Raw genomic sequence first — 9,916 nt, forward strand, 5'->3', positions numbered from 1 at the left:
ATCATGGAACACCACAACTTCCCCAACCCAAGCTATAATTGGACTGTTGGCTAAAGAAATGACCCTAGCAAAGGGCTGCTGCCCTTTGGCCAAAGGACCAATTCCTATATTGTTCTACTTGCCTGGGATTAACTTGCTCTAAAATTCCATTCATGTTTTGCATCTACTTATACTAGTTCCATCTGGTTGGTAGGAACTAGATGATTTACAAAAACAATTTCATTTTGTAATTTATAAAAAAGGCATCTTTGGAGGAAATAATGGCAGAACTTGGAAGGTGAATCCTTTCTTTTCTTTACAATAAATTCTTTGCTTGCCTGCTGAATCTTTTTTGGTTCCCTGAATTTTTTCTTGCCACGTGGCCAGGAACTTGGAAGCCCATACCAGCAACATTATTGATTGTGATCCTGATTTATATTATACATTCTTTTTTTGTTCGTAACCACAACAATGAAAGATAGATCCTCTGTAAGAAATAAATCTTCTTTTAGAAGAAAATAAGGCTTACCCGATTGTGGAGAAGAAAAGAATTTATTCTCAATCTTGCAAGAAGGGGCACACAACCAGAAAACATGGCTGGCACCCCAAACAAAGAAAAATGACACAATTTACATCTCTAAGCCTAGCACACAAGCCCTTCCTCTGCTTCTCCATAGATTGGATACTTCAGAAGTTACAACCTATCCAAGAAGATCTAACTTTCCTGTGCAAAAGTTTGTGATTAACCGTTTCCCTTCCCGCATCACATTCCAACCATTTTAGTTTTTACCTGCTCCCCTTTGCCAAATAAGGGTTGGAATTTAGTGCTGAATTGGTATTGACTTAGCTCTTTTCTGGGCATCATTTTTACTGCCTATAGGACTGCCTTAAGCTGGTTTCCTTTGCCCTTGCTTAACCCAGGAGTGGGAGACTGAGGCAGTAGGCTGCCAGGTTATATTAATTAATATTTTCTTCCTTTATGTGAAAACTAAACTAATCTTCGTTTCTTCTCATTTTGCAGATGAGGAAATTGAGGCTTTGGAATTTGCCAAAGTTCCTCCTGCTGGGGAGTAGCCAAACGGGAATATTTTTTAAAAATATTCTTTAAAAAAATATTTATTTTATTTATTAAAAAGAAACAGATTACATAAGTGTTACACACAAAAAAATAGAGAATTCCATCTACCCCACTCCCTACCCCTCCCATGTTTTCGCACATCAACAACATCCTTCATTAGTGTGGTACATTTGCCACAATTGATGAACACATCTTGGAACATTGCCACTAAGCAATGATTATAGTTTACATTGTAGTTTACACTCTTTCCCGCACATTTTTGCAAGTTATTACAAGATATACAATGGCCTGTATCTGTCATTGCAATGTTGTTCCGGATAATTCCCAAGTCCTGAAAATGCCTCCAAATTACACCTATTTTTCCCTCTACCTCCTCTCAGAAACTACAGTAGCACTTTTACTTTATAATAACTTAGTCTTTCAATGAAAACTATTCTTTCAAGATTGTTCACCTAAGTATATTTTATATTTTCATATTTTTCCAAGTTGTGTCTTAGGGAAGCTTCTGGTCTAATGTGCCCCATGTAGCACTAAGACATTAATTCTATCTAACGTCACAACTGAACCATTATATGCCTTGGTTAACTTATCTATAAATCGGAAATTATTTGTTTTCTTTCTCCCACTAGGGATAACATTATAAGTTATCGTAATATTCCCATGAGTCCCATAACATTATGGTGCTTTGGGCTAAGATGATTAAAAAAACAGAATTAATACTTACATTCAGTTTCCATTTTAGTGATAATTTCTTTCTTAGAGTAATAAAAAGGGACTTCGGTATCTATGAAATTAAAACCCCTTCAGCTTAGGTCAGGGTAAGGTGAGTGAGGGACACATTTGGAATGTGAAATTTAAGGGACACCAGAAAAACCTCAGTAATCTAGATAAGTAATATTTTAATGCAATATTTTAAAAATCAAAATTAATGGTGAAAATCATGAACAAAATATCAAAATTTTAAATAAAGACACAATCATCCACAACCTTGTGTGGCCCCATTCTGAAGACTAAGACAAAAAGAAAAATATTGTTTCTAACTTTACTTAATATTTTGATATTTTGTTCATCATGGATTTTTTGCCTTAATTTTTATTTTGAAATGGTCATTAAAACATTATTTATCTTGACTAATTAGTGTTTTGGCATCTTACTGAGTGTTTCAGGGTGCCCTTAAATTTTGCATTTGAGGCATGTGTACATTTGCTTATTCTTGTCCAGGCCCTAGCTTAGGTGCCTACCTTAGCTTTGGGCTCCCACTTGCAACTTCCTGCTAGATATGGCTACCTAACTGATCCTGCCAAGGTCAAATTCAGCATATTCAAAACATTTCATCATTTCCTTCAAACAGGCTTCTTATTTTATTAGTAGCATGGTTGAATTTTGACTCAGCACTCTCCCTTTATCTTTATATTGTCAACAAGGCTGTCCAAAATATTTCTCAAATCCTTCCCAGGTGTCTGCTTTCTTACCACTGCTCTGATTCCACCTTCAGGAGAAATATGCAGTGGCTTAGTTTATAGTATGGCTTTGGACCAGATTGATCCTGTCCTCTCCACTTTTCAGCCGATTGAGCTTGGATGAGTTACCTAATATTTTGTGCCTCTGTTTTTTCATATGTAGAATGGGATAGTGATAAAAGTTACCTGTAGGATTGTCATGAGGAGTAAATGGAAAAACGATCCCGGAACAGAGTCTAGCATATACAGGTCCTCTGTAGGTGTTAGCCATTTTTAATCTCAGCTGAGATTGCCAAGTGATCAGTTCACTTTTCCAGATGGTATCCTACAAGAATAATGTTTCCACAGTGTAGTTCAGACAAGTACCTCCCATTTCCTATGCAAAAAAGTCTCTAAAACAAAGTGCCAATTCCTTTTTTGTACTTTTATTCTCTCTCTCTCTCCTACCTTAGGTTTCTAAACATAGATAATTTTCTCCCCTGCATGTTGTTGCCCTTCTTCCAACAGTGTCTATTAAAGTGTTTTCATTTCTTTAAGATTTAAAGGAATACATCTTCAGCATGGTTATCTATCTGACTCTATTAAATTTCAGCAACTTCTGTGCCCCCAATGTGCTTGGTATATGCTTACATTATCGCAATTCCCACATCCTGAAGTGTTTTCTCTCACTAGATTGTAGGCTCTCTCAGAGACTTTTTATTTTAGATATAGTTGAGTAGTTGAACTTGGCTTAAATTATATTTATTTTGTATTTTTCCATTGATTTACTAATCTTCTCTCAGGCCAAGAAGAAAAAGCCAAAGTGAATAAGTCTTATACCAAGAACCAGGAGGTTTGAGATGCGGGGCCTTGAAGTTGAATTCATGGTATATATGTATCTGTTCTAGAATGTCGGTGTCCAAGGGAAAATATTACAAAGTTTGACCCTTGGAAGAAATACCATTGACAAATAATGTAATGGACTCATTGTGTAACTCATTGGAATGGATTAGTTAAAAAGAAAAAAACAGTCTACTTCAAGTGACCGTCATTTCCTAAGTCATTGAATCTCAGAGTGGAAAGGCATCTTAATTTATGTAAACACTTCATCATGATCAGAGAATTATTGTAACTAAATAAATGTGAGAAGCAGGAAATATACTTTCTTACCAGGAGAGTGAAATGCTGTGAGTATGCTGTTTATTGGCTTTTCTTTGAATATAAATGTTTAAGAATAAAATTAAAAATACATTTGCTTTACTGTAGTCCTGCTAACTTGTAATAATTTGTTTTCTTTACCAATTAGCTTGAAAGTATAAGCATGCAATCTGGATTAATACTTCAATGTTGTGAGGATTCAAAGCCATGAGCTTGCAGTCAGTGAAAATGGTTAAATCAGAAAGGCCCTTAGTGCTATATTTATAAAGCTATGTGATTTCCTAAAAGAGAAAATACACTTCCTGCCCATGTTAGACAAACTAGAACAAGGGTTTTTAACCTTTTTTGTTCTATGGACCCTTTTGCCAGTCAGGTGAAATCCAAGGACCCCTTGCTAAGTCCACACTATATTATTTAATAAATTTATCACACCACACCCACATGTTGCCAGAATAACGTTTTTTTTGAATTTCAATTCAAGCTCATGGATCCCTTGTTAAGAACCCCTGAACTAGAAAGTGTTAAAAATGTTTTTAACTATTTATTTTAAAGCTTCAATCTACTGCTTCCCTTTCACTAATCAGTTATTTGAAATTACACATAATCTTTTATCTATAAAGCTATAAAGCCATGTTTCATGTTTTATTGCCAAGGTGAAGGTTTTACTGGTTCTTGAACATCTGCTGGTGTGATAAATAATTCAATTCTTGTAAACTTGCTTACCATCAAAGGTTGTAATTGGATAATATGTCACCCTCTTCTTAATAAAACACATACATATATGTATATAGTTATTATTATACATGCAATAGCTAACCTGTGTGACATTATTGAAAGGAGACACAATTATTACATTTTTAGTTTGTTTATTAGAGAATGCTTATGACAAAAAAAAAGATTCATTGAGGATCAAGGTCTCAAGGAGATATATGATTTAAAATGATAATTTTTGCTCTAAGCTTAAGCTTGTGCAAATGGATATCTGAGGATAACATTATTTAAAATATGTTAAAATTGAGGTTAAATAGAGTAAAATTGAATATAGCCGTTTTTTGCCTTATTTTTCTAAAAACATCAATTTATTAACTATCATAAATAACATTTCATTCCTTTTTTATTCATTTGTTTGTTGCCCTGGCTTTACCAGTTTCTAAGAAATAACTTCACATTTTCAAGAAATATGTCAATAATTACTCCTAATATTTGAATGTCAGAACAATGACAGTAGAAAATGATGGAAATCAGATATAATCACATCGTCATTTTGATGTGCAGAAATTTGAAATTTAAGGTTAATTTATTTACCTAAACCAAATGGAAAGTTTATAAAAATAGTTAAGGCTTGAAGATTTCCTTCTTGTTGACCAGAAATGACTTCCTTTAGCCAATTTTCTTCTTGAGTCAACATCCCTTTATATGAGTTTAAACTCATATAGCAATTTGACTCTTATTCCTTTTACTCTTAGTTTCTCCCTAGCTTGATATTTTAAGGTTTCCCTGAAATCATAGGCATCTATAAACTGTTCAAATTGCTGGAAGGATTAAGATATTTTATTTTATATAGCTGAAAGAACACTGTTTTGAGGTGTGGCAAAGATTGCCTCATCACCTCCATCTAGTCCCTGTCCTGAAATAAAAAAGGTTTAAAAATAATCCATTCAACAATTATCCTCTGTGATCCCCCTTTTTTTGGTCCCAAAATGGTCAGTGGGCCCTGAAAATTTATTTATTTTTAACTTTACTTTGTGCATTTAATAATTGAAAATATAAACAGTTAAATACTAAAAAGAAAATACAGTTGAATAAAAACATACATTTCTCAATTAAATGTATGGATACTTATAAATTTATTTTTAAATTATACAATATGTTACACAATATATTTGCTTCATAGTAATGTAAGTATACAGTATTTGTCTTCGTTTCTGGCTTGCTTCGTTCAACATAATGTCCTCCTGGTTCATCTAGCCCTAGCACACTGAAGAAAGATAGAAAACATTTTGGTTTTTACCAAAGAAGTCTTGGGGCACTGAACACTTGGGACAATATTTTTAAAGCTGCATAATAATTCTTTTTATTTCTCACTATTTTTATTGTAATATTATTGCATTTTTTATGATTATATTATGATCGTTTACTTAAGATGATTTTGAAAATAACAAATATGAATGAGATAAAAATTATCTCTAATCCAATAACCTAGGGAAAATTTCTGATACCATTTTAAGCAAAAATTAATATCATGATTGGCTGTACATTTTGGTCTGTAATTTATTTTTATCACCTATAATATATAGATCTTTTCCTTGGGTGGAGGGGGCTGAAAGAGATATAGAACATCAAAAAGCCCCATCATTCTCTTTGAGAAACCCTTACCTACTAAGTATGAACAAAAACCATATTGCCTTCAAATCTTCAAAAGTATAATTTTTACTTGCATTTTTACTTGAAAAATTATGAAGGAATTGCTCTTACAACCTCTCTTGTTGTCTCTCTTTTAACAAATATTATTTTAAGAAGTGAATGAATATCTCTGCCCTCCAAAGTCCACCTCTTAGACATTTTAACAATTTGAGGCACATCTTTTTCAAATATTTCAGTTGACAATGACATCCATCCATCTATCCATCCATCCATCTATACATCTCTCTCTGTCTTAGTGGGTAAGAGCTTAGGCTGTGAGGGAGCTATCTTGGGTTCAGTTCCCTGTTGTACCAATTCTAGCTACATAACCTGTGGAAAGTTCCTCAGCACCTCAGTTTTCTTATCTCTAAAATGGAGACAATAATAATACTGCCTTAAAGAACCATTGTGAGAACTAAAAGAGTTAATACATATAAACTGTTTGAAGCAGTTCTTGCCACTGAATAAAACATTTGATAAATGCATATTATTATTATTCGTCAAAACATAATTTTTAAAAATTTTGAGATGTAGTCAAATTATATTCTCCAAAGTAGTGTATAAGAATGTCAATTTCTTTGTAACATAACACTAAATGCTTAGTTAGGAATGTTTGTTTTGTCTCTGAAGTGGTTGCAAATATATCATTCATTTTACTCCTCTGTTTTCTCCTTAGGAAGGCCTTCACAACTCAATATTAAATAACATTTTCATATGCTCTACTAGGAAGTGATTTTGGAGTTTTGTATTTTTCCCTTAGATTTTTATTCCATCTGGAATATTTCTTTGTGCTATCATATGCTATAGAGATATATATATTTTCTCAATTGATAGCCATAGTTCTTTATATGATATATTAAACAATCTATGTATCTATATTGATTTGAAGTATCATATTTATCAAACATAAAGTTCTTATTTCTTAATTTTCAATTCAATCCTTTGTTTATTCATTTTTTGATAATGTTATTAGATTATTTTTTATTTTAATCTTTGCTTTTTTTATATTATCATTACTTTTTCTTTAGGAATTTCTCATCAATTTTTACATATTTTTCCACTTGAAATTAAGGATCAACTGACATTAAGTGTTAACATTAATTTAATCTATTAAATACACAGTATTTCTCAGTACCTATATATGTCTTGGTTTATAGCAATCAATTATATTCTCAAGGTTTTTTTTAAGTTCTTATTCCTAGATTATTAAAAATTGAATATATGACACATTTGTATAGTTTTTCTTTCTGATTGTCACTATTCCAATAACGAATCATCTTCAAAATGAAAGGCATAAAAACTACAGAATTATATCAATAGTGCAAAATAATTTTTTAATGGTTAGCAATTATTCAAAATTATGTTTTAAAAGAAGTAGTGTAATCAACAAGGTGACATAAGACATCCCCTGAAAAATCTCCGCAGAGATTTAGAAAATAAATGGAACAATTACACTTGCTTAAGGTTCTGGGGGATGGTAGAGATAGGAGAACAACTCCACAAATGTTGAATTGAAGAAACCAAAAAATCTCAGGTAAAAGAATTCTGTCCCAGACTGCTGGTTGGTTCCTGTTTCTGTTCCCCATCACTGGGTCTTCCAGCAAGTGGGAATCACAAAGAGGAAGCATGGCCCAGGTCCCTCCCACCATGCAGAGAGAGAGTTTAGAGCAAGTCACAGCCAGCAAGTTAGAACTCTGAACATATCCAGGCAGGGGGACCTAAGTCCACGGACTTAGTGGAACACAAACCACTGAGGGGAACTGCATGCAAAATGCCCCCCTGGGGAAAAACAAAAAGAGAGATACTGCCATAGAAAGTCTAGTAATAACCATTGAGAAATCACTCATTCCAGTTTCAGTTGGCTGGGATACCTAAAGGCAAAACAGAATTTTCAAAGTGACCTACCTTTCTGGATTAGCCCTATCTGGCTACCCTAATGGGGAAGAAACTGGAGGCAGAGAAGCCTCACATTAAAAAAAAAAAGAGTTAAACTGAACTGCTGTAGGATAGGACAGGTACCAGAACTGTGAAGTATAAGGAAAATGGGATAACGCATAAGGGAGAGAATTTAAACAAATTATAGGAGCTGGGGAGAAAAGTCTGTGCACAAACAAACAGAACAGATAAGAATCCCAGAGAAGGAAGAAAGGAAAGGAAATTCTCTTCTGGAGGTGAAACAATTGCATAAAAATTGCAGTCTCAAAAATTGTACCACATGCCCATTTGAAAGAATCAGAGGAAGAACTGAGAAAATCTGAACAGGTAAATGTGAACTGTTCTAAAGATCTAGAATAAGTTGGATAAAGTGTGAAAGAAGAGCCTTAATATAAAGCCAATAAAAAATAAAACCCAAGACAAGAAGAAGAAATGGGACCTTTAGAAGTTAAAACATGAAGATAATTAGAAACCTAGACATCAGCAAAAAATTACAAACCGTACTAAGTAATAGGAAGATATGACTCAGTCAAGGGGACAAATTAAAACTTCAGAGGAGACTCAAAGTTGGAATGACTAATAAAAGATGTTCAAACAAATCTCTTAAATCAATTCAAGATGAAGGAAAATATGCTTAAAGGCCTAAAGGATATTAAGGAGACAATATGTGAGCATAAAGAAGAATTTGAAAGTAAAAAAGAAATATAACATAAATTAAGGAGATGAAAAGCACAATAGTAAAGATTAAAAATACACATAAAACAGCAGATAAGAAAGGGCAGAAGGAAGAATCAGCAAGCTAGAAGACAGAATAATCAAAATCATACAGTGAGAACAGATAGAAGAACAGAAAAACCTGAGCAATGTCTCAAGGGTTTGAGTGACATGAACTGCACAGACACACATGTCATGGGTGTAAAAGATAATGCCCCCAAATTTCTCAACTGTTATGAGGGACATAAGTATACATGCCCAATAAGCACAGCATACTCTAAACTGAACAAATCCTAATTGAACTACTCCAAGGCACATACTTACTAGAATGTCATATGACAAAGAGAGAATTTTGAAAGCAGCAAGAGAAGAGAGATTGGTCACATACAAGATATCCAAAATAAGATCAAGTACCAATTTTTAGGCAGAAACCATGGAGGCAAGAAGGCAGTGCATTGACTAGTAATGGAAGAAACTGTAGCACTGATGTGGAAAAAGCAGCCATAGTAGTTGTTGAGGGCAGGGAGAGGGAAGAAGAGATGTGATGTGGGGGCATTTTTGGGACTTGGAGTTGTCCTAAATGATATTGCAGGGACAGATGCTGGACATTATATATCCTGCCATAACCCACTGCATGTACTGGGGGAGAGTGTAAACTACAATGTGAACTATAATCCATGCAGTGCAGCAGTGCTCCAAGATGTATTCACAAAATGCACTGGATGTGCCGCAATGATGGAGGAGGTTGTTGATGTGGGGGGAGTGGGGGGAGGGGTATGGGGTATGTGGAAACCCCTTATATTTTATAATGTACCATTTTTTGTGATCTACATATCTTTGAAAAAACATAATAAAAAATTTTAAAAAAAGAAAGAAGGCAGTGCATTGATATAGTTAAGGTACCAAAAAAGAAAATCCACAAGTCAAGAATTCTTTATCTGGTAAAACTGTCCTTCAGAAATGAGGGAGAGTTTAAAGTATTCATAGGTAAACAGAAACTGAGAGTTCATCAGTGAGACACTTGGATTCTGTGGCTTTCTCTCTCTCTCTCTCTCTCTCTCTGAATTTCATGCTCTTATGAAGGATTCCAGTAAGAGGATTTTGACCAATGCTGGGTCATGTCTTACTGAAGTAAACTAATCAAAAGTCCTTACTTACAATAGGGACTATAAGCTAACCCACAGAAATGAGTTAGCTTTAAGAACATAGT

Source organism: Dasypus novemcinctus, chromosome 5 (genome assembly GCF_030445035.2).
Source record: "Dasypus novemcinctus isolate mDasNov1 chromosome 5, mDasNov1.1.hap2, whole genome shotgun sequence".
Classification (NCBI taxonomy): Eukaryota; Metazoa; Chordata; class Mammalia; order Cingulata; family Dasypodidae; genus Dasypus; species Dasypus novemcinctus.